Source organism: Tursiops truncatus, chromosome 4 (assembly GCF_011762595.2).
Source record: "Tursiops truncatus isolate mTurTru1 chromosome 4, mTurTru1.mat.Y, whole genome shotgun sequence".
NCBI lineage: Eukaryota > Metazoa > Chordata > Mammalia > Artiodactyla > Delphinidae > Tursiops > Tursiops truncatus.
Genome location: NC_047037.1, coordinates 117,138,220 through 117,159,841, shown reverse-complemented (window position 1 = coordinate 117,159,841; position 21,622 = coordinate 117,138,220). Strand labels below are relative to the sequence as shown.

Here is a 21,622-nt window from a genome sequence, read left to right as displayed (position 1 = left end):
CCATTATAGGGCCTCCTTAAACTGACTTCAGCTTACACTTCAATAGCCATTTTATAAAAATGCACCAAATCTTCCAACAAAATTGAATGCCAACCACAGCCCATCTTTCTTGCATCTACACATTTGCACATGCTGCATATTCTTCCCGAAATCCAGCCATTATTCCCTCCAGAAATCCTATCTGTCACAGACTAGCTAAACGCAGCCTCCTCTAGGGAATCTTCCTTGATTCTCAACAACCAACGTAAATACTTCCTCTCCAAACCCAAAACATTATATATTCCTTCTGGATCTGTCACATTCCGAGTTGATGACTTTTTTTTTTTTTAGTTTTTCTTATTTTCTCATAAGAACATAATATCTTGTGAAGAAGGAATTCTAATCTCATTTTGTATTTTACACATACTTAGCATAGGGTCTTGTTTTGTATAGATTATGAATGAATGGATGGATGAGTAGAAGGGTGGATAAAAAGATTTAAGGGTTGAAAGTCTCCTCAACTGTCTACAACTGTACTTGTTCATGGGGCATCACAAAATAATGAATTTAGCAATCAAAGAATATTCTTGTTTAGGAGTGAGATTTGGGACAAAATTGACGACTAATAATGAAGATGATAAAGAGAAATCACTGCCAGGCATTGTGGTAATTTTTCTATACTTGACAAGAGAGAGGGGTGATGCTCAGATTCTCAATTAATAATTGTGTTTAAAAGATCTAAAGTTTCATTGAGTTTAAATCAACCTTGTTGAAGGAGCAAGCAAAAGTACTAAGGAAGTACAAGTTTCTCTCCTTCTGTGGTTTTAAAGAAATTGCAGTGTTCTCCTAAAGGTGGAAGACATAACAGCATAATTAATTTTTAAGAATTTTTTTAACATTCAATGCCAAGTTCCTAAAAGATCTGTATAGAACTACTTTTCACACTAGTCAAATGTGGAACTTTTTCTATGCCACTTGGTCAAAAATATTGAGGCAGAATTTAATGCTTGACCCATGTAATACAATTAAATGCATGCTATTCCTCACTGACTTTATAATCCTTAAACCTACATTTTATGTGCAAGAACATAAAAGTATAAATCAAATACTTTTCAGAGGATTCTAGGCTTGAGACCCTCTTATAATTGAAGTTCAAAATCACTCCATAAATGACATTATGTATTATTAATCAAAGGTTAATCTGGGTATGTGTGTACACAGCTTGTATTTTCTTAAATTAATTAATTAATTTATTTTTGTCTGCGTTGGGTCTTTGTTGCTGAGCATGGGATTACTCTAGTTGTGGTGAGCAGGGGCTATTCTTGGTTGCCGTTCGTGGGCTTCTTATTGTAGTGGTTCTCTTGTTGTGGAGCACGGGCTCTAGGCGCGAGGGCTTCAGTAGTTGTGGCACACAGACTCAGTACTTGTGGCTTGCAGGCCCTAGAGCGCAGGCTCAGTATCTGTGGCACAATTTCTTAGTTGCTCCGTGGCATGTGGGATCTTCCAGGACCAGGGCTCAAACCCTGGTGGCACAATGGTTAAGTATCTGCCTGCCAATGCAGGGGACACAGCTTATATTTTTAAATCACAGAACACTTTACAAAATTTCTGCAAAACTAATGGCAATTGCTGTTACTGCCACATTTTTAAACTATCAATACATCGTGGTTAAAATAAAATCTGGCTTATCGGTGATGTTTTTTCTTATATAAAATTTAAAAAATCAAGTTTTCATCTTGAGATTGAATAAGGAAGTAGGAATATGGTTTTTACAGCTAAAACATATATAACAACTCAATCCTCTGATGATCATGAAAAAATCCCAAATAAGTCTCAAGAAGACACAAGAAGAAAAGGCTCGGAGTAGCAACCAAAGATTTGTGAAATAAAATTGATTTCCATTCAAATCAGGTCTTCTACTCTTCTTGAAAATGTCAGCGTGTCAGCCTTGGCCATTACAAGACTGATTTATAGTTGAGACAAAGCAGTAGTACCAGCTGACTGTCTGGAGCCACGGTCCAGTGTCTGGAAAGGCTGCCGATGGCAACCGTCCTTTTCTTAACCAATCAGCAAGGTTTAACTAAAAGCTTAACCTTTTTTTTTTCTGTATCTTGGTAAGATCAAGATAAAATACAATCTGGAAGATTTACTTTGTGGGAAATAAACAAGAATTGTGGGAGGAAGTAGGTATCATACTTCCACAGAATAAATAATGAACATTATTTATGGCAATCTATATTTCAGACATTTAGAAACACGGAGTATAAATGGATATTCCAAATATGACAACTCATTTTAATATAGTGGAAACCACAGCATACTTTTGTAATTTGATTAATTAGGAAGAAAACTTGTGAATGTTATAATCAATTTTCAAACTTTCTAAATTATATTTATAGCATTACTCATCTGCATCACAAAAACCCAAAATGTTTTTCATGAGAATAATTATTCATAGCAAAGTAATCTTTTTCTCATTGAAGAAGATCCCTAAATAGTAGTTTGTGGTAGTAAAATGTTTAAACTTGTCCAGGTCATACCATGATAAAAAATAGTGCTGGGCTTCCCTGGTGGCGCAGTGGTTGAGAGTCCGCCTGCTGATGCAGGGGACACGGGTTCGTGCCCCGGTCCAGGAAGATCCCACATGCCGCGGAGCGGCTGGGCCCGTGAGCCATGGCCGCTGAGCCTGCGCGTTCCGAGCCCGTGCTCAGCAACGGGAGAGGCCACAACAGTGAGAGGCCCGCGTACCGCAAAAAAAAAAAAAAAGTGCTGAAAAGGATAAGGATCTGACATTCAAATTATATAAAATCACATAATGGTTGTACTTATATAAAGAAGACGTAGTTATATATATATGTGTATTATATGAATGTATATATGACTATATATACAAATATATCTGTATAAAATTATAGTCATTGTATTGATTTTATACAATTAGAATGTTTTATATAGATACACATACATATACATATATAGATGTATCTTTAAAGACACTAAAAGAGGAAGAAACCAACTCATAAACCAAAATAAAATACCTTCAAGAATCAGCAACATAAAGCTCCCTAACATTATAATATTAGAGGTAAAAGTGGAAAGAATATAAAATTTGCTATAACAGAATGGCCTAAACATATGGTGGCTGAGGTAGACACTAGATTACAAAATATAATCACCATCCCTTTTATACCAGTCTCCCATTTTTTTTTTTTTTTTTCTTTTGCGGTACGCGGGCCTCTCACTGTTGTGGCGTCTCCCGTTGCGGAGCACAGGCTCCAGACGCACAGGCTCAGTGGCCGTGGCTCATGGGCCCAGCCTCTCTGCGGCATGTGGGATCCTCCCGGACTGGGGCACGAACCCGTGTCCTCTGTATCGGCAGACGGACTCTCAACCACTGTGCCACCAGGGAAGCCCCAGTCTCCCATTTTTAATAATCCTAAATAATTTTTAAAATGAGAAATTCCTAAATGAGTCCAAATATTGACTTCCTGATGTATGCCAGATATTAAATGATCATGAAAAATGCTAATAAAATGTAATTAATCTCCATGATACTCAAGATTGAGATTTGCTGCTGTAGATGTTTTATAGTTATAAAGCTGTACAGAACACATTTGGGCTAAAAAACTTAATATTGCCTATATGTTGACCGGGTCCACTAAGTTTACCAAGACAAACATATGTGACCGAAGCCTATAACAATACCATTATGCTAAGCACTTTAGAAATATGTAGTGGTTGTTGGAAGCCCTGTTACAGTTTTTCCTCCTTTGAATTTCTTTCACCGTCTGCCATTGACATTAATTTTGCTGGGTGACTCTTGTACCGACTCCCTGCACAGGCTGTCCGATCTGAGTAACTCTCAAATGCACAGAGAAGTGACTCCAAAACAGAGCCAATCAAGCCTTTCAGGGAAATTAAATTGACGTAGGGATGAAGAGAACCTTTTTATTTTTTCCTCCTGGAGTCACAAGCTCTAGGAATGATGTATGATGCATGTCTAGAGTTCCCAATGGTCATCTTGGCTATCAGACAGAGAGAATGTGAGAATGAGGTCAACTGCCTGAGAATGAAGTCAACACATTGGAGATAGAGAAAGAGAGAGCGAGAGAGCGAGAGAGAGAGAGAGAGAGAGAGAGATTGAGAGGGAAAGGGAGAGAGAATCAGGTGGAGGAGGAAAAGAGAAGCAAGTGAAGGAGGAAGAGAAAGAGGAGAACAAGGAGGAGGAAGAGGAGGGGGAGGAGGGGGAAGAGGGGGAGGAGGAGGGGGAGGGGAGGGGGAGGAGGGGGAGGAGGAGATGATGATGTACATACAGCTTCCTTTGTTGTTTCAACTAGTTGGAGCTGAGATTTGATCTTTTGCTACTGAAAGAGTCTGATTAATGTAGTGATCTAAACTAATGCTAGGTCTTTCCTAACTTGACTCAAAAAGTCCCCTGTAGGATGGAAAAATATCCAACTATCTCATGATACACTGATTTTTTTTACCTGAAAATCACATTAAAATCATCTTTCCCTACATTTTAATTTTATAAATCAGTTGTAAATTTAAAAAGTGAAAAGGAGAGTGGTTCAGTCCCATAAGATAACTAGTGGTAAGAGTGGTATTAGAATTTTGGTCTTCTATTTCTGCTTCACTATTCAAGTTCAATGGTAGCATTTATGATGCAAAAGTCTAAAAAAGTCCAAGTTTATTCTGCATATTTTATTAACTCCCAGAGAATAGCCCAATTAGAATGTTTTGATCTTTTGACTAATTATTATAATTGCTGCTTTATGAAACTCTGCATGATCAATATCATTATATTCAATTTAATTTTTTTTAAGAAATTAAATGATGGCTTTTTTACAACTGAAATGTCCAGCAACAGATGAATGGATAAAGAAGATGTGGCACATATATACAATGGAATATTACTCAGCCATAAAAAGAAACAAAACTGAGTTATTTGTAGGGAGGTGGATGGACCTAGAGTCTGTCACACAGAGTGAAGTAAGTCAGAAAGAGAAAAACAAATACCATATGATAACACATATATATGGAATCTAAAAAAAAAAAAAAAGTGGTTCTGAAGAACCTAGGGGCAAGACAGGAATAAAGACACAGAAGTAGAGAATGGACTTGAGGACACGGGGAGGGGGAAGGGTAAGCTGGGACGAAGTGAGAGAGTGGCATTGACATATATACACTACCAAACGTCAAGTAGATAGCTAGTGGGAAGCAGCCGCATAGCACAGTGAGATCAGCTCAGTGCTTTGTGACCACCTACAGGAGTGGGATAAGGAGGGAGGGAGGGAGGCACAAGAGGGAGGAGATATGGAGACATATGTATATGCATAGCTGATTCACTTTGTTATAAAGCAGAAATTAACACACTATTGCAAAGCAATTATACTCCAATAAAGATGTTTAAAAAAAAATTAAATGATGGCTTTTTTTTTTAGATGGACTGAAATCATATGTAAATACTGCATTTTGGTCCAATTATTCTGGAAGTGCCATTTTTATAAACCACAGTTATTATTAATATTTTCATGGTCTATCTATGGTTCTTAATCACCAGACCTTTGCATAGTATAGGGAATAACATGACCAGAATCTCAGCAGTGAAAAATCCTAATAGCATCCCATATCTTGTCCAAAGCAACTCAAATAAAGAGATAAGTTATCACATATACAACTAGAAAGTAGGACAAACCACATAAAACGCTAATCTATAAAATATAAAAAAGAATAAAACTTCCAAATTACAGAACTTATGAAAGGTTAAGGCACACAAAAACAATAAAAAGTGTTGGACAACTGAAAGATATGTTTTGTAGACCATAAGCTATTTAAGAGCAGATTTCCCCTTTTTATTTCCTATAGCTGACACTCAGAAAACCCTTGATAAAGATGTTTATAATAAATGATTTGTGAGTTCCCTGGAGCTGAAATGATTTCCTAATGGTGTCTGCATCTCACCCTTTGAGACAGTGTATACCCAGTAAATTTGGGTGATGAAAAAAATAGTCTGTTTAGCAAAAGCAAATACTAAAATCCAAACAGGAAGAAATAAGCTAATATTCATTGAGTACTTTCTTGGTGTTAGGCACTGACCTAAGGAATTTACTTGGATTATTTCACTGATCAATCATTAAGCCTGATATTAAAATGTCCTTGATATTAAAATGTCATTAAAACTTAAGTGGAAAGCAGTACAATTGTTTGGTATATTATGAATCAGGCTTCATCTAACTTATTGAAGGCAACAACAACTTTTTATCATTAAATAGTTAACATCTATAACTAATATTCACATATCTGACATTTCATTTGAAAGTCAATCAAATTTTGTTAAATGGTCACATCTTAATTGGCCATAGTGGTCCCATATGTTTATGCAGCCTTAATTCATTGAATTCTGTTTTTATGTTAAATTTACATTTATGAGTGAATGGATGAATTAATGATTCAACAGTTTATTTTGTGGTGATAAGTTGTATTTATGAATTGGTGAATTTCACGTGGGTTTCATTCTCAAGCAGAATCTTTCCTCAATGGCAACAAAGATGTGTCACTAGTGAGACCAAGTTTCCATCCTCTTTACAACTTGTAATCCTTGAGACAAAGAATGACAATCTTTTTTAATATCTATGTTAATTCTACAAGAAGACATTAAGAAAAAGCCCACTAGAAATTTCCTCCCTGAGTCAGTCATAAAGGCCTTTAAATAAACTTTATAAGCAGTTCTTTATCTCAACATTGACTAATAAAATATACATTCTTATAGATGTGGTACTTCTTATAGATGCACGTCTTATAAAGTGTAAGAGCATTTTCTAAAGAGCATTTTCTAAAGTCAATAAGAGATAAGGTAGGGATCATCTTTTTTACCTCTCAAATTTAGCAACACATAGTCCTATTATTTATTAGCAATTTACTCTTTCAGAATTACTTCATTACATTTATTTAAAATAATATGTCATAAAATTCAATGGGAGGAAAGGAACTAGAGAGAACATACAAGTTGAGTAAATTTCTTCCAAAGTAGGAAGAGGGTTTCCATTTTATGATGCATCTAAGTGCTGAAAAAAATACATCATCTCTTTGTCTCATGTATATATTTGGGCGATCTTCGTCAGTGTACTTGGCGGACCTCACTAGAGCACACCCTACGGAAAGAAAACACATTTTCTTTAAACATAAGACACAGTTCCTTGGATATCCTGTTAATCACTTTTCCTCTCTAACTGAAAAAAATCACCGCTGAAATTAAAGTACAAATTTCATTATTCTCGAAAGAACCTTAAAAGTTGACATGTCTTTGAACAATTGTTTCAGAAATCCTTTTTAAGGTACATTTTCATTTTCTGGCATGGCTTGAATTGAACTCTAAACTTTCTGTTGCTTGTCCTCTAAGCCCCTCTGGTGAATTTAAATAGGCTTCCCTATATATTTAGTACGTTCAAGAATTCCTTGTTCCAGTGCCTACTCTGCTTTATTATTAGAAGGCTGTCTCCGAAGTCCAGCAGCCAGTTTGTTTTCTGCCATTAATAAAGAGTCTACTTTTTTTTCCCCACTTCTTTGAAGAAGTTGAAAAGGCTCCATGTTGGGTGGAGGGAGTGTCAGGAAGAGAGAGAAGTGAAGGGAACCGACTGTGGTGTAACCCCCCAACAAAATATGTTGTCTAATGTAGAATCCTCCCCAAGCTTTAGAAATGCGCGGGTTGGGCTTCCCTGGTGGCGCAGTGGTTGAGAGTCCGCCTGCGGATGCAGGGGACGCGGGTTCGTGCCCCGGTCCGGGAGGATCCCACATGCCGCAGAGCGGCTGGGCCCGTGAGCCATGGCCGCTGAGCCTGCGCGTCCGGAGCCTGTGGGGAGGTCGCAACGGTGAGAGGCACGCGTACCGCAAAAAAAAAAAAAAAAAAAAAAAAAGAAATGCGCGGGCTGGGTTTTCAGCGTGATGTTTAACAGAGTAATAACTTAGCCACCTACCGGTTCCCCCATCACCGCTAAGAATAAGAAGTCTACCATGAGAAAGACATTACATTTTTAAATCCTACAAAACCAAGTGCTTCCATTGGCTAACGTTTCAACATCACCCAAATCTCTTAGTGAAGATGTTTGAAAACTGGAAAGACCATAAATAACAAAGTACATTTAATTTCTCACAATTCACTTATATGTCCAGAAAAATACATAGAAGAATTTCAAGAAAGACCTACCAATTTGGATGTATAAAATATTGATGTTGACTCATGGCCAAGGGAAAACTAATTCAAAGGCAAGGAGAGATGACTCCACAGAATAGCCATTTGGTGCCCACAAATCATCAGACACCTACCAACAGAGAGGAAGAAACTTCTTAGAAAAGGGGAATGGTTAAATCCACCTACGTAAAAGAACCCAAAGCACCCCAGAAACCTTAAAAGGCCGAGATGAAACCTAGGAGTTACGATTCTTAATTTAGTTGACCTAACAGATATAGCCCATGATTATTTTTACGCTAGTTTTTATTTGTTCAGGAATTAATTATTAAAGTAACACTCTTAAAAATCACATTTCTTACATCAGATACAAGGAAAAATTTATTTAACCATATGAAAGTTTTTCACTTTTAAATTCTTCATAAAATATGCATGGAATCAGCTGATTGATTATATAACACTATTTAATCTCAAATTCACTTAATCTCAGTTACCTTCAAGTTCTACCTGCTTTTGACAGGAATAAAGACTCAGATGTAGAGAATGGACTTGAGGACATGGGAAGGGGGAAGGGTAAGCTGGGATGAAGTGAGAGAGTGGCATGGACATATATACACTACCAAATGTAAAAGAGATAGCTAGAGGGAAGCAGCCACATAGCACAGGGAGATCAGCTTGGCACTTTGTGTCCACCTAGAGGGGTGGGATAGGGAGGGTGGGAGGGAGACGCAAGAGGGAGGAGATATGGGGATATATGTATATGTATAGCTGATTCACTTTGTTATAAAGCAGAAACTAGCACACCATTTTAAAGCAATTATACTCCAATAAAGATGTTTAAGAAAAGAAGTTCTATCTGCTTTCAAACTTCCACAAGTAAGACATTACATACAAGTTAATATTATTGGCTAGTAATACACTCCATCTGATAAAGCTGGGGGAAAAGCAACATTCAATGAAAATAGAAGCTAATTTATTGAAAACAATGTGGATAAGTTTATGACAAAGTCTCACTTTTCATACTATTTTTACCAAGGGTTTAAAAAAATTAAGATATATATATATATAATATGTAGCTATATAAAACGTATATATTAATTTATATATTCATGTGTATATATTGATATATATTAAGTACATATGTTAACATATATTAATATATATACATATAATGCCTCAGAGTATAGTTGGTTACTGATAGATAAAAAAACTAAATACGGAGATGGAGATGACAGATAATGGTAGCACCTAAGTTTCTACATACTAACTATGTATTTGCAAAGCTGCACTAACAAGTCTGTTTTTCATATTGCTTACAAACATTCAGGATATTTGAAAACTTCTCTATATTAGGAACTTTGTTTTCCTTTTCCAAATACAGTCACTAAAGGATCAGTGGGACCTGAGTGCTAAGTTAAATGTCTAGTAAGAAATTTGACAAAAGAATCCAAGTAATCAAAAGGATGACTGCATTCGCTGCCTACCAAAATGTAGGCTATGCTCTGCATGTGTAAATGGCAAGAAAATTCGGGCGTTAGCTAACCCTTTACGTACTGCTTTTCTCGAAACTCATCCAAACATGACAACTTGCAAAACCATTTAAATATTTATCAGGTGAATTAAACTGAGCCTAGGCACACGTACCAGCATGTCCATTTGAACGTAAGAAATTTAAGATAGTATATACCTTTTGTGATTTCATTAGTAATTAACCTGTACTATAATTCCCCTGAGATACCTATACCTCTTCCTTGACATTATTTATGTAGCCTAATACTTAAATGACTTGAGAATCTCTCTACACCTCATCTGCAGCTTCACTGGAACACTAAAGTGTTAAGGACTTCTATACTCAGAAAGATGTTGACCCCATGAGCACTGAAATGAAATATAATCATATTTAGATTTGGCAAAATTCCAGCAGTGCCTTCCTTGATGGACCTTAAATGGCTTTAAAAAATGTCATTTTGAAAAACTGCTGTTTTCCTTACAGAGATTAAAAGTTAAAAGCATGAGTATAACAATATTAACAGAGCAATATAAAAGAGACAAAAGAAAAACTACTACTTCATTGGTATTTGATAGACGTTTAAGGTGAGTGATGATATTTAAAAAAATAGAACCTGAAGCTCACAGTAAATTAGCAAACAATGTGAGAAAGGAAAAGAATCAAGCAGGGGTTAGTATATTTATGTAAAACAGTGATTCTCTATTTCAGAATTAAAATGTAAAAATAAGCTGGTGTCAGAGAGGAGGTGATTCCTCATTTCCACCGCATTGAGCAAGCTCGCATCGGCAGCAGACAGCCTTTAATATATGCGTCTGGCTCAGGCTGGTCTCCTAACCAGGAAGCCATCGAATTGTTAATATCACTGCTTTTTTTTGTATGCAACACATCATTTTCTTGCTCTTTGTTGCAGATCCTTCCTTTTATTTTAAGCTTAGCATGATCTGATTTTCCAAATCATATTATACAGCCCCCAAACAATATTATCCTGTGACAGCTAAGATAGAAATGCAGAAAAAAAGTGGCATCCATCTATCCATATACAGCATAAAGTAATTTATATAAACAAAGTTACCCACTTATAGCTCTACTCACCTTTATGGAGTAAGAGAAAAGCTTTATCAATGACGCTCTCAGAAGAGATAGTTCATAGATCGGAAGGTTACATACAGAGGGTTCAGAGAATGCATGACGATTAGTAAAAATATATACATTTTATATGTTTTTGGGGAAAACAAACACAATTGCATTTTAAATCTAGCTTTGGTATCTTCCGACTATGAAACAGAAGTTAATATATATTGTGGTTCATAAATATGATGACATAAAAAAATCTTGCATTTGAAATAGTTATATTTGATATCACTATAGCCAACAAACATATATCCCTTACATTATTTTGGAACTAAATTGATGGAACATCTTATACATACAGGTGTCTGTAAACATATACCTGTATGTGATATTGTTTTATATAAGAGGTAGTTTCTGATACACTGTGTAAACGTGGCTATTAAATATAATCAAGTTTCTGTGTACTTGTAGCTACATATACATAGAGTTCTTTGTATTGAGAAACTTATGCTTTTAAAAATGCTTGATTACAATGAGAATAAGGTTAAAAGAAGTAAAAAATAAATACTACCCAAAACTTTATGGTTTATATTATCTCCATTCATTTGAAGTTTTAAAACATTTGTTTATACACACACACATACACACACTTAAAATTTCAGATAAATGAAACAGGTGATATAAGTAAAGAATCTGAATAGATACAGGGTGGATATATGCTTAAACACATTCTATGTGCCTTCATAGGTGAGGAATATGTTTATGATATTGTAACATCAATTTTTTAGGAAATATAACTCGTGGATGATTTGTATTCTGTGATACTTCAAATCATAAGTAATTCTAACAAGTCCAATACAAAGGTGAACAAAGACTCTATTACAGTATTCTAAAACACATTCAGAAATTTATTTTAAAAATGTGAAGATATATATAATTTATAGTACCCCTGTAAAGCAATAGAGTTTAAAGAATGAAATCATTTTGTTTCTCCTATTATGGAAAATCTCTCATCTCCATTTTGAATCTTATTATCTGCAACATTATTGTAAAATTTAAAAATAGATTTAATGTATAATTCTGCTCTCAAAAAAGCACATTTGATATGGCAATGGCTAATAATATTCAAATGTGACATGATATAGTTGGAATAGTTACCTCATATAAAACTAAAATTCTCATAAAAGTCTGCAGTTCAGATTCAGCTGATAGATGAACTAGAACAGCCTGACTTCATAGGTGGTGTTTACTAACTTATCACACATATGTCCATGATATATGCCAAGTAAAATGCAAAAATTAAAAGGTATTATATTTCTGCTAATTATGATAACTCGAACTCTTATAACAAGATAATGTCTTATAATAAGACATACAAAGCATGTTGTCTGGTTAAAAAGACTAAAGAAAACTCTGGCAATAAATACTAAGTATAATGCAGCATTCTTCTTAAATCAGTATAAAATCTAATAGGGTCAAATAAAGAAGATGGCAAATGATTTTATTTCTAGGCCTCAAGCATGATTATAGCCATACATTACATATTCTCAGCTGTAGTTGTGTGAAAACATAAAGGATTTACTTAAGTAGCTAATGTATAGATTTCTATGCATAAGAAAAAAGTTACAAATATAAACCACTCTCTTCATTATTAACTAAGGAGTTAGTCTCTTAGGCTAGCCACCTTAAATACACCAAAAGAAGCATTTTAAAAACACTTGTATTTAATTTTGCTTCTTACACAGATATATTGCTTTTATATTAATGTTGTTATAATACAAATGCTATTCCTGTGCACTCTGTCATCACTTTAGAGTACAGTTTCTGAAAATAGTATTTTGGGGGGTGGGTCATGGTGAAAACATTGCTGATTATAAAGAAGAGCATTGTTCATTTCTCCTAGGCAGAATCTATGTATGTTCTTTTGTTCTGATGGTAACTGCAGACAATCAATAAGGTCCAAAGCTGCTGGTTCCCCTCCGCCTAGGTCCCAAGAGCCTGACTTGTGATGTTACTAAAATACCTCACAAGTTAGGGTCTCAGGGACTAGGAAAAGTCTGGTTTGATGCGGTAGAATTCTTCTTCCAGTGATAAGGCTAGTTTCGAAATTACAGTTGGGTTCAGTTAACTTTTTCCTCTAAATACTAATTAAAATACATACGCAGAAATATATATATGGTATATAAAGTTAGGATGAGCTGAATATTCATGACAACCATTTAGAGACTAATTTCAGACTTTAAAATAATGAAGAATGTATGAAACAATGCAGATAATGTACAGTTAAGAGTCATTCCATTAGATCCAAGAAAGAGACCAAAAATGGGTTAAAATCTGTTTCTAGCAGATTTGTACAGCAACACCATAACCTCTGTTACATTAAAGAAGGATTATATGCCAGTTAATGGGACCCTAATTGAAATTTTGCTTCCCATTACACATCTACACAGCACAACTTGTAAGGTGGGCCCAGGACATATAACACTTTAACTCTAATTTAAATATACACTGTTGCAGTTAAGAATAAAACAAAAACTTTTTTGCATGTCATAATTTAATACCTCTGAAGCTTGCTATTTCTCTTTGAATCTCCAAACTATTCAGACAGCCAATATTTCCATGCATACTCTGTAGCTATTTGAGCAATGCCTCTTAATAAACACGTAACTTAAAATGCTGGCAACATAAGAAAAAAAAGGCTCTACTTTTAAACAATTGCATTATAAAGCTCAATACTTTTGAAAATACACAATCCCAATCCTGCATATTCACTGAATTTCCTCCGATCTTTTAGCCTTGTTTGTGGTTCGAGAACAGAATTTGTACTTTAGGAATGATCCAAGGTTTAGTAGCATAGAACGCAGGGTAAAACAATCGGACCAGCCATAACATAAAAGTCCTGGCCACAGAAGTGGAATCTGGTTCTTCTGAAGTGGTTGATCTTAAAAGGGAAAAGAGGAGGAAAAAACAAAAACGGAAAGAATTAGAATGTTTTCCTGCAGAACAGGTGAATCATCCATTTCCAAGTAAGCTGCAAGGAAAGCTATACTGAACAAAATATTTGCTAACTGGCCCCCTCCTCCACCCTAGTACCACACCCCTTTCCAACCACCACCCCCGACCCTCTGTCCAGATCTTTACTTTGCCTTGTTAAGACTTTAAATATTCTGCTCCATGATGTAATGCATCATTATATAAGATCTCTTTCTGTTTATCGTTTGATTTTCCATACTGAATCAGTTATGGCTTAAAATAGTAAATAGTTAAAAAAATTAAAACAAAAAAGCAGCACTCACAAAAAGCAAAAAATAAAACAGTCCTTAGATATAAGTCCATGCTTTTCGTTAAAACTGAATATGGCTTTACAATTTTTGACCATAGCATTCAACCAATTATTAGAATGAAAAATCTCACCCCTCCATAAATATGACATTAACATAATTATACCACCCCCATCACGGAGACCCATCCTCCTTAGGGAATACATCTGATGCTCCAAAGATGGAAATCAGTCAGATTCTAGTTGCTCTCCAACGTACCTTTGCTTCTCACTGACTGACTGGCTTTTACCCTCCACGCACTCACACGCCACCCCCTCCCCTCGGCTAGACACGGATGCCCGAGCGAGCACGCGCGCGCACAGGCATACAGACACCCAGCGAGAGGCGAGGCAAAGCATCTGATGCTGACTCAGAGCGCTTCTGTGTGCAGGGGGTGGCAGCGGCTGGTATTTTCACTGCGCTCATCATTAACATTAACTCACAGTCTAGCATCCACCCTCTCCCAGACCTGCGGGACTGCAGTATTTGCATGACGCTGTCACTCTAGCCTTTGCAGGTCAGATGACAGAAGGAAAAAAAAAAAAAAGGAAAGAAAGAAAAGGAGTGAAAAGGAAAAGCCCCCAAAGCCTTCATTTCTTCCAGGGTCTCCTTATTTTTCCACCTTTCTACTTCCTCCGTGGCTATGTCTCAGTTGTTTGACATCTTTCCGGAAGAAGCTGTCTTGTGCTTCAGTGAGCCAGTAGTCAGTTAGTCCTCCCCTCCCCTCAAACTTGGATACACACCCCTTTCCCCCCCGATCAATAACACAGATATCCAAATACAGTTGTGGAAACAGGCTCCGACACAGTCTCACCCTGGGTTCACTACCTCAAGAAGCAGGCAGCCAGGCACACACGTGATAGAAAAATAATGCCAGCAATTCTTTAGCAGTCCTAGACTTTATTCTATGCCTTCATTCCCCCCCATCCTCCCCCTTCCCAGCTGATGAAAGAGCAAAAAGAGCCTTTGCACTTCCATATGAAGCCCCCAAGCAGCCCAAGAGACAGATGAGTTAGGTGGATCTGTATAGATCAATCATTTCTATTGAATAACGAAAAAAACCCTGATTTTAATAAAAATAATTGCTTAATATTTGTATTAGCTGTGCTCTCATTTCACAGGAATTACAAGACCTGCCAGGATCTGAATCATCGATATGACTTAAACTGTGTTGAAATTCTAACTTGCTGGAATGAAATCAACCAACAGGATGTTAGTATATTTTTTACTTTTTCGATTTAATAACTCTTAAAAATAATAATAAATAGCCATGTTGGCGAATATGTGGAAGTCTTTGAGACTAAGAAATGTTTGCAGGCTATAAATATTATAATTAAATATATGTTTACGTAAAATATGGATTTGTGTACATATGTGAAAACAATCTACTATGTGCATTGTTACAAAAGGAAGTACAATTTTGGCTGAACACAGTCGTGTTTGTACTACAGTGTTTCATAACATAAAAAGCAGTATATAGGTATTTATCCAGTTCCTTTGTTCTTCAACTGTTCCCTTTAATGATAGAATGTGGTAAACTGCCTACCTTTCCATTCTACACGAGCGATATTTCTGAATTACTTGCCAGACAGAGCTAGCCATCAGTGACTCTGCAGCATACAAGAAATACATACAAAGGAAAGTACGACAATTCTCAAGCCAACTCTATTGCTGTCTGGGGCTGGAGAAATTTCGGTTTACCGACACAGACAGATCCCAGCATGCACTGCGGCACTGCAGGACCAACTAAGGTAGCAGTTTGGCAACAGAACTGTGGCAACAAACGTGAAGGAAAATCATTTGCAGAGGTTCCAGAGAAAACATCACACAACCCATAGAGAGAAAGAAGCATCTGCAGTAGGCTACGTATCTCTATCATCAGCTCCTACAGGCTCCTGATTTGAAAGAGAAAGGAAAGAAAAGGAAAAACTCAAGTGCAAAACAAAAAAACCACAAATAAATAAAGAAGTGGGCATCCGGAGGAAGCATGGTATTAAGTACACACTCTCACTGGAGAGAGAAAGGGAGGAAGGAAAAGAAGACGAGGTGGAGGAAGAAAAGAAAACGAAGAAAATAGGAAGAGGGAGGGGAAAGGTGGAGAAGGGGAAGAAAGGGACTGAGAGGAAAGATCAGAGAATCACTGAGCCCTGAAGCAACAAATGAAATATGAAATTAGATTTCAGAAACCAAAGATTCCAGAATAATGTTCAAGCTTAGAGTTTAATGAAAAACTGTAACAGAAATTAATGCATGCACGGCATAGCTTAAAATACTTATTGTTGGTAACAGTGAGAAGCCTGCTGCCTTCATCCTTCCTGTTCTACGTGTGTGTATTAAACTGGTCATCTCTTAAAATCTCTTTGCTCAGATCCATCTTTTTTTCCTCTCTCTCTCCAGCATCATCAGTGTCCTTTATGCTATTTTTTTTTTCTAGACAGTTGCCCACAATACTCTGGATAAATTAATGTTATGACCTCGCTATGGCTATCAGACATAAAATGTCGACTGTTTTAATAATTGAACATGTGCTTACAGCAAACTGCCTACTGATATCTTAGCTCTGTGGACTGCCTGCATAAGCATCTCACTCCCAGCTCTGTGAATCAGAAACAACGGATGCAAATACAACTTTCTTTTTCCTATTCCACACTATCTCTGTTTATTACATACAGAGACAGACACACGCATAACTTTATAGAAGGCATAAAAACATTACCCAAGCGAGTTAGAAAATCACGAATAAAGGATTGAAGAAAAATAATAATTATAAATGTCCAGGCATTTAAAATATTTATATCCAGACAGGGGTGAGCCAGTTTCAAGTGCCCAGGCTTCTGTCAAGACCATCATTGGGCCACTGGAAATCCAGACTTGATTAAATCAATATTTATTTGAAAGAAGATGTAATCAATCAGTTCAACTATGTCTGTCATAGACATGGGTTTAAGGTCTCTTCTTATTCTAAACTTCCATTCATCAATACTAAAACATCCCTAAATGAGACTCTGACTATGGCTAAACTTTTTACAAAGTAAATTTTTCAGTCTGTTTTATACTTAATTTGAGCAAGCAATGCAAGTATGGTCTTCCTAGATCAATTATTTTTATGGATTATTTGAGTTTTGTTCCGTTAACTTAAAAAATAACTAAGATAGGGACTTCCCTGGTGGTCCAGTGGGTAAGACTCTGTGCTCCCAATGCAGAGGGCCCAGGTTTGATCCCTGGCTGGGGAACTAGATCCCACATGCATGCCGCAACTAAGAAGTCCAAGTGACGCAACTGAAGATCCCGCACGCCACAACAAAAAAATAATCCCACTTGCCACAACTAAGATCCGGTGCAGCCTAAATAAATAAATAAATATTTAAAAAAAAAAACTAAGATAGATCTGGATGTTTATCAAATGATGTATTAAGTTAAAGGAAGCAATGACTGCTCTGAAATACTTTAATACAACCTGCCTTCTACCTTATTACTAAGGCAAGCGATCTTTTCTCAGAGAGGTCATTTGAACTCATTGTTATTATGGGAATTGTGTTTAAGAACATTGATGAGGTTTAAGATAAGGAAGATGGAGGACAAAAAATGATCTACAGCTCTAACTTTGACTCAGAATTCATGGATGTGCAGAATATATTGTTTTTTTATTACTTGCATATTTTCTTTGCTTTATTTAACCTACACTTTCCAATAAGGTGTGACCAGCCACATGTAGTTATGAAAATTAAAATTAAATAAGGTAAAAATTCAGTTCCTCTGTTGCCCTAGCCATATTTCAAACGTATAACAGCACATGTAGCTGGTGGTTACCATTTTGGACAACACAGCTATAAAACATTTCCAACCTTGCAGAAAGCTTTATTGGACAGTGCTAACTTAAACTGTCCTTGTGAAAGTTTATAGCATAACTGGTCACTGTATCACAATACTTTTATTCCAGTCTATTTTAAGAGGATGAAATTTATATTGATTTATTTGAAGATCTAAAATATGAGAATTCCATTTGACTAAAGAGCATCTAATACTTTTATTTACTAATAGTTTTGAAATATGTAAGATTACTTAAGGGGAAGGGTTGTACAGAAATGAACTTTAAGGTAGTTGATAACAAAACCATCAGAAGACACAAAAACATACTCAAACTAAAGTCTCCGAATAAATCTGTCAGATGCTTATTTGTCTGACCTTTCCAGAAATGAGAGTCATGCTCTTTTTGGTGTCAAACAACCCATATTACAAATTTCTATTTTCAAAAAAGAAGGGCTGTAATAGTAGTGTGAGTAGCAAAAATACAGAGAAAAAGCAATTTTTAAAAATCCTATTCATATAAGCAAAAAATTGCAGTTAAGAGCAACAAGTACGGTTATACCATTTTCTTCCTTTTTTTAAAAGAGAAAAGAATAATTAAAGGGCAGGGGAGACAAGAATCAGATGCTAGTGAATTAGGATGACCTGGTTGGGAATTTTCTATTAAAGAAAAACAGGTGTGTGTGTGTGTGTGTGTGTGTGTGTGTGTGTGTGTGTGTGTAGACATTGTTAAGATAATTTTGAGTTATCAATCAGATTCTGGAACTAATTATCTTAAGCAAAATGAAAATAAAGTAAAACATAAGTGTATATGTTATTACTTTAAAAATTTCATGGTGAGTGATGCAGCTGGTTTTCAACAAGAAAAAACCTGACATCTTTTCTTCTAGTATTTTAGTATTTGGACTAGGGGATGATTCAGTGTTTAACTCAGACACTTTTGGATTGTAAGGCAAAACGCTTATTCGTCAACCTAAAATTACTTTTTTCTTACTCTTTTGATATATAAGTGCAGAGCATCACAACTAACATGGAAAAATAATCACACAGATTTCTCTTCCTTTCAAGGATGACCCTTTAGACCCTGCCATGTGAAATCTAATGTTCATTCTTCTATTTAGAAAATGTATGATTGTAACACTCTATACCAATCTCTCTCTCTCCCCCTCCCCCCATTTTCCTCTCCCCTTCTCCTCCCCACTGCTTTCCCCAAGTGTGTAACCCGCTTGCCAGTCCAGTCTGTTATCAATATCCACAAGGGGGCCACATTCAAAGCCACACCAGAGAGATGACAGAAGGAGAGCAAGTCTGAGATAGGGGTAATTAGAGCAAGAATACGAACTTGAGGGAGGTCTTGAGGGGGAAGTGACAATGACAGTGACTGTTGTACAGCCACACACATGAACAAATAGTCTTGAAGATGCTGGTGGAGTGTTTCTCTTTCAGGAGAAAGGTAGGGTATTATAATGAGGGGCAATTTGGAGACCATGGAAAAAAACTATGCCATATCAAATCATCTTGCAATCCAGAAGAGTATTTTTCAATAGTTAGCAGGCTTATACGTTCTAACAATAAAGGAATGTTTCTGCTCTGTTAATGTGCTTCCTAACAGATGAGAGAGTGAAAAATTAATCTTCACTTGTTAAGATGGGACATTAGGTGGAAATGATCAAGTGATTTCAGAATTACTGTCATATTTAGAGCTTGAATACTATGGCAAAGGAGCCATAATAACTTATGTTTTAGCTAACAAACTACGGAAGAGTACAGGTATCCCTCAGTATCTGTGGTTTCAGAACCCCCGGGGATACCAAAATCCTTATATAAGGAACTGTCAAGCCCCTTATATAAAATGGTGTAGTATTTACATATAACCGACACGCATCTTCCCATATGCTTTAAGTCATATTTAGATTACTTATAATACCTAATACAATGTAAATGCTATGTAAATAGTTGCCACCATGCAGCAAATTCAAGTTTTGCTTTTTGGAAACATTTGGAATTTTGGGAGAGGGGGGTGGAATATTTTTGATCTGCGGTTGGTTGAATTTGTGGATTTAGGACCCACGGATTTGGAGGGCCAACTGTACTATTTTCCTTATGTTCTATATACAACAGTTTCAAAAGAAGTTGGAAGGGAAGTAACCTAGGAGTCAGGTAATTGGTTCGAGTGCCAATTTGGTAAATAATAAAATTTATGGTCTTGGATGAGTCATTTCACTCTTGGAACCTTAGTTCTCTTATCTTTAAAATTAGGAGAGATAACTCGGTTCATCACCAAGACCTAATTCAGCTCTAAAATTTTGTGCAATGAAAGGGAGTAAAACTGGAAACACGTGTTGGTCATTACTACCTACTATTTAGATGTTTTTATGCATAATTGCATCATTTAATAGTTATAGTACTGTCCAGTAGCATTTATATCCAGAAAGACTAATGATAAATCCTCTTCATATGTCCCTGTGATATCTCACCTAATAATTAAATCTCAAAAAATGTAACCTTTCATCTTAGCTGCAGAATATGGCAATATTAAAATGTTATATTAGATCTTCTATGTGGATTACCCTATTTACATTTAAATTTTCATTGATTTGAAACAATATATAAAATATTTTTATTTTAGATGTAGGGAGGTAGTAATTTTCTAAGTCTTAGAAAAATATATATACACTGTTATTGGTACATGCACTAAGGAGATGAACTCACAGTCTCCTTGGACAACTTATTGATAAAAATTAGCCTACACGGATTTAAACAAATCTAGGATTAATTGATTGAATAGACATATTTTAGCTTTAAAAAGGCATTTAAAATTCAGGCTAAAATATGTCAGTTCATAAAACTACTTAGGTGGGTTCTAGAAGCCTGAGGAAAAAAAAGATATCAGAAAATCAGGTGAATCATAGGTTTAAAAATCTCTATCATCTATCAAATACTTTAAAAACACCTTTTTTGATTTTTTAAAGAATACTCATTTTGAATGCTGCCTAACTTAGGTGAGGTAAAGTTATTAATGGATAATTATTATTCTGATTGCTCATAATCACTTTTATTCTAGATTTTGAGTTTTCTTCAATATGAAAAAATATGCTAATTTTGTAAGCTTTTTAACATAAGGAAAAGATAATACTTTATCCATTGATTATGATAGGTAGGAATGGAACACAAATGATAGGGTAAGTTATCTTAAATAAAATATTCTCTCTTTATAGATATTTTTATTTCATTTCCTGATTTTTTCTGTTCATTTTGAAACAATATCACACAATCATACATATTTTTTTTCAAGATTTAATTTTCACTTTGCTGTCTCCATGCTAAGTGATGGAGATTGTTTCCTGATTAACACACTTTTAGATGTATAAGAACTATGAGACAAGTTTTAACTTTTCAAAATATATTCTTTCATGAAGAATGCCACTACAGCATACTCTTGAACCTTACTATATAGGTTTTCAATGTATGTTGAAGAAGCTACCATTACATGGGAGGAGGGGAAAATACTTAAAGCAATATAAACATCATTTAAATATTTCTGAACTGTGAAGGTTCAAGTGTATCCTGCATTCTCATGCTTTGTTCCATCCTTTCCAAGCAATTGCATTGACTTGTTAAGGGTTAGAGGGTATACTTCCATTGATCAGAAAAATAGCCTGACACAGCAAAAGTGTCTGCTAATTCAAGACAGATCAATCCCACCTTTGTTTCCTTTTCGTTACATTACGGTTATTCATTCCGCAT

At 35.7% G+C, this 21,622-nt stretch overlaps 2 long non-coding RNA genes across 3 annotated transcripts in view; both read right to left on the bottom strand.

Moving 5' to 3' along the window:
- The window catches only part of LOC109547828 (uncharacterized), a 54,890-nt gene extending 42,168 nt beyond the window's left edge, over positions 1–12,722 (bottom strand). For both annotated transcript variants that reach the window (XR_012331572.1, XR_012331571.1), the window contains exons 1-2: positions 8,186–12,722; positions 6,986–7,133 (exon numbers count right to left, since the gene is read on the bottom strand). This is a non-coding gene — a long non-coding RNA (uncharacterized lncRNA). The remainder of the gene's footprint in view (positions 1–6,985; positions 7,134–8,185) is intronic.
- A 515-nt stretch (positions 12,723–13,237) lies between these two features.
- Positions 13,238–21,622, bottom strand: part of LOC141278606 (uncharacterized) — a 158,346-nt gene continuing 149,961 nt past the window's right edge. The window contains exon 4 of the long non-coding RNA XR_012331570.1: positions 13,238–13,689. This is a non-coding gene — a long non-coding RNA (uncharacterized lncRNA). The remainder of the gene's footprint in view (positions 13,690–21,622) is intronic.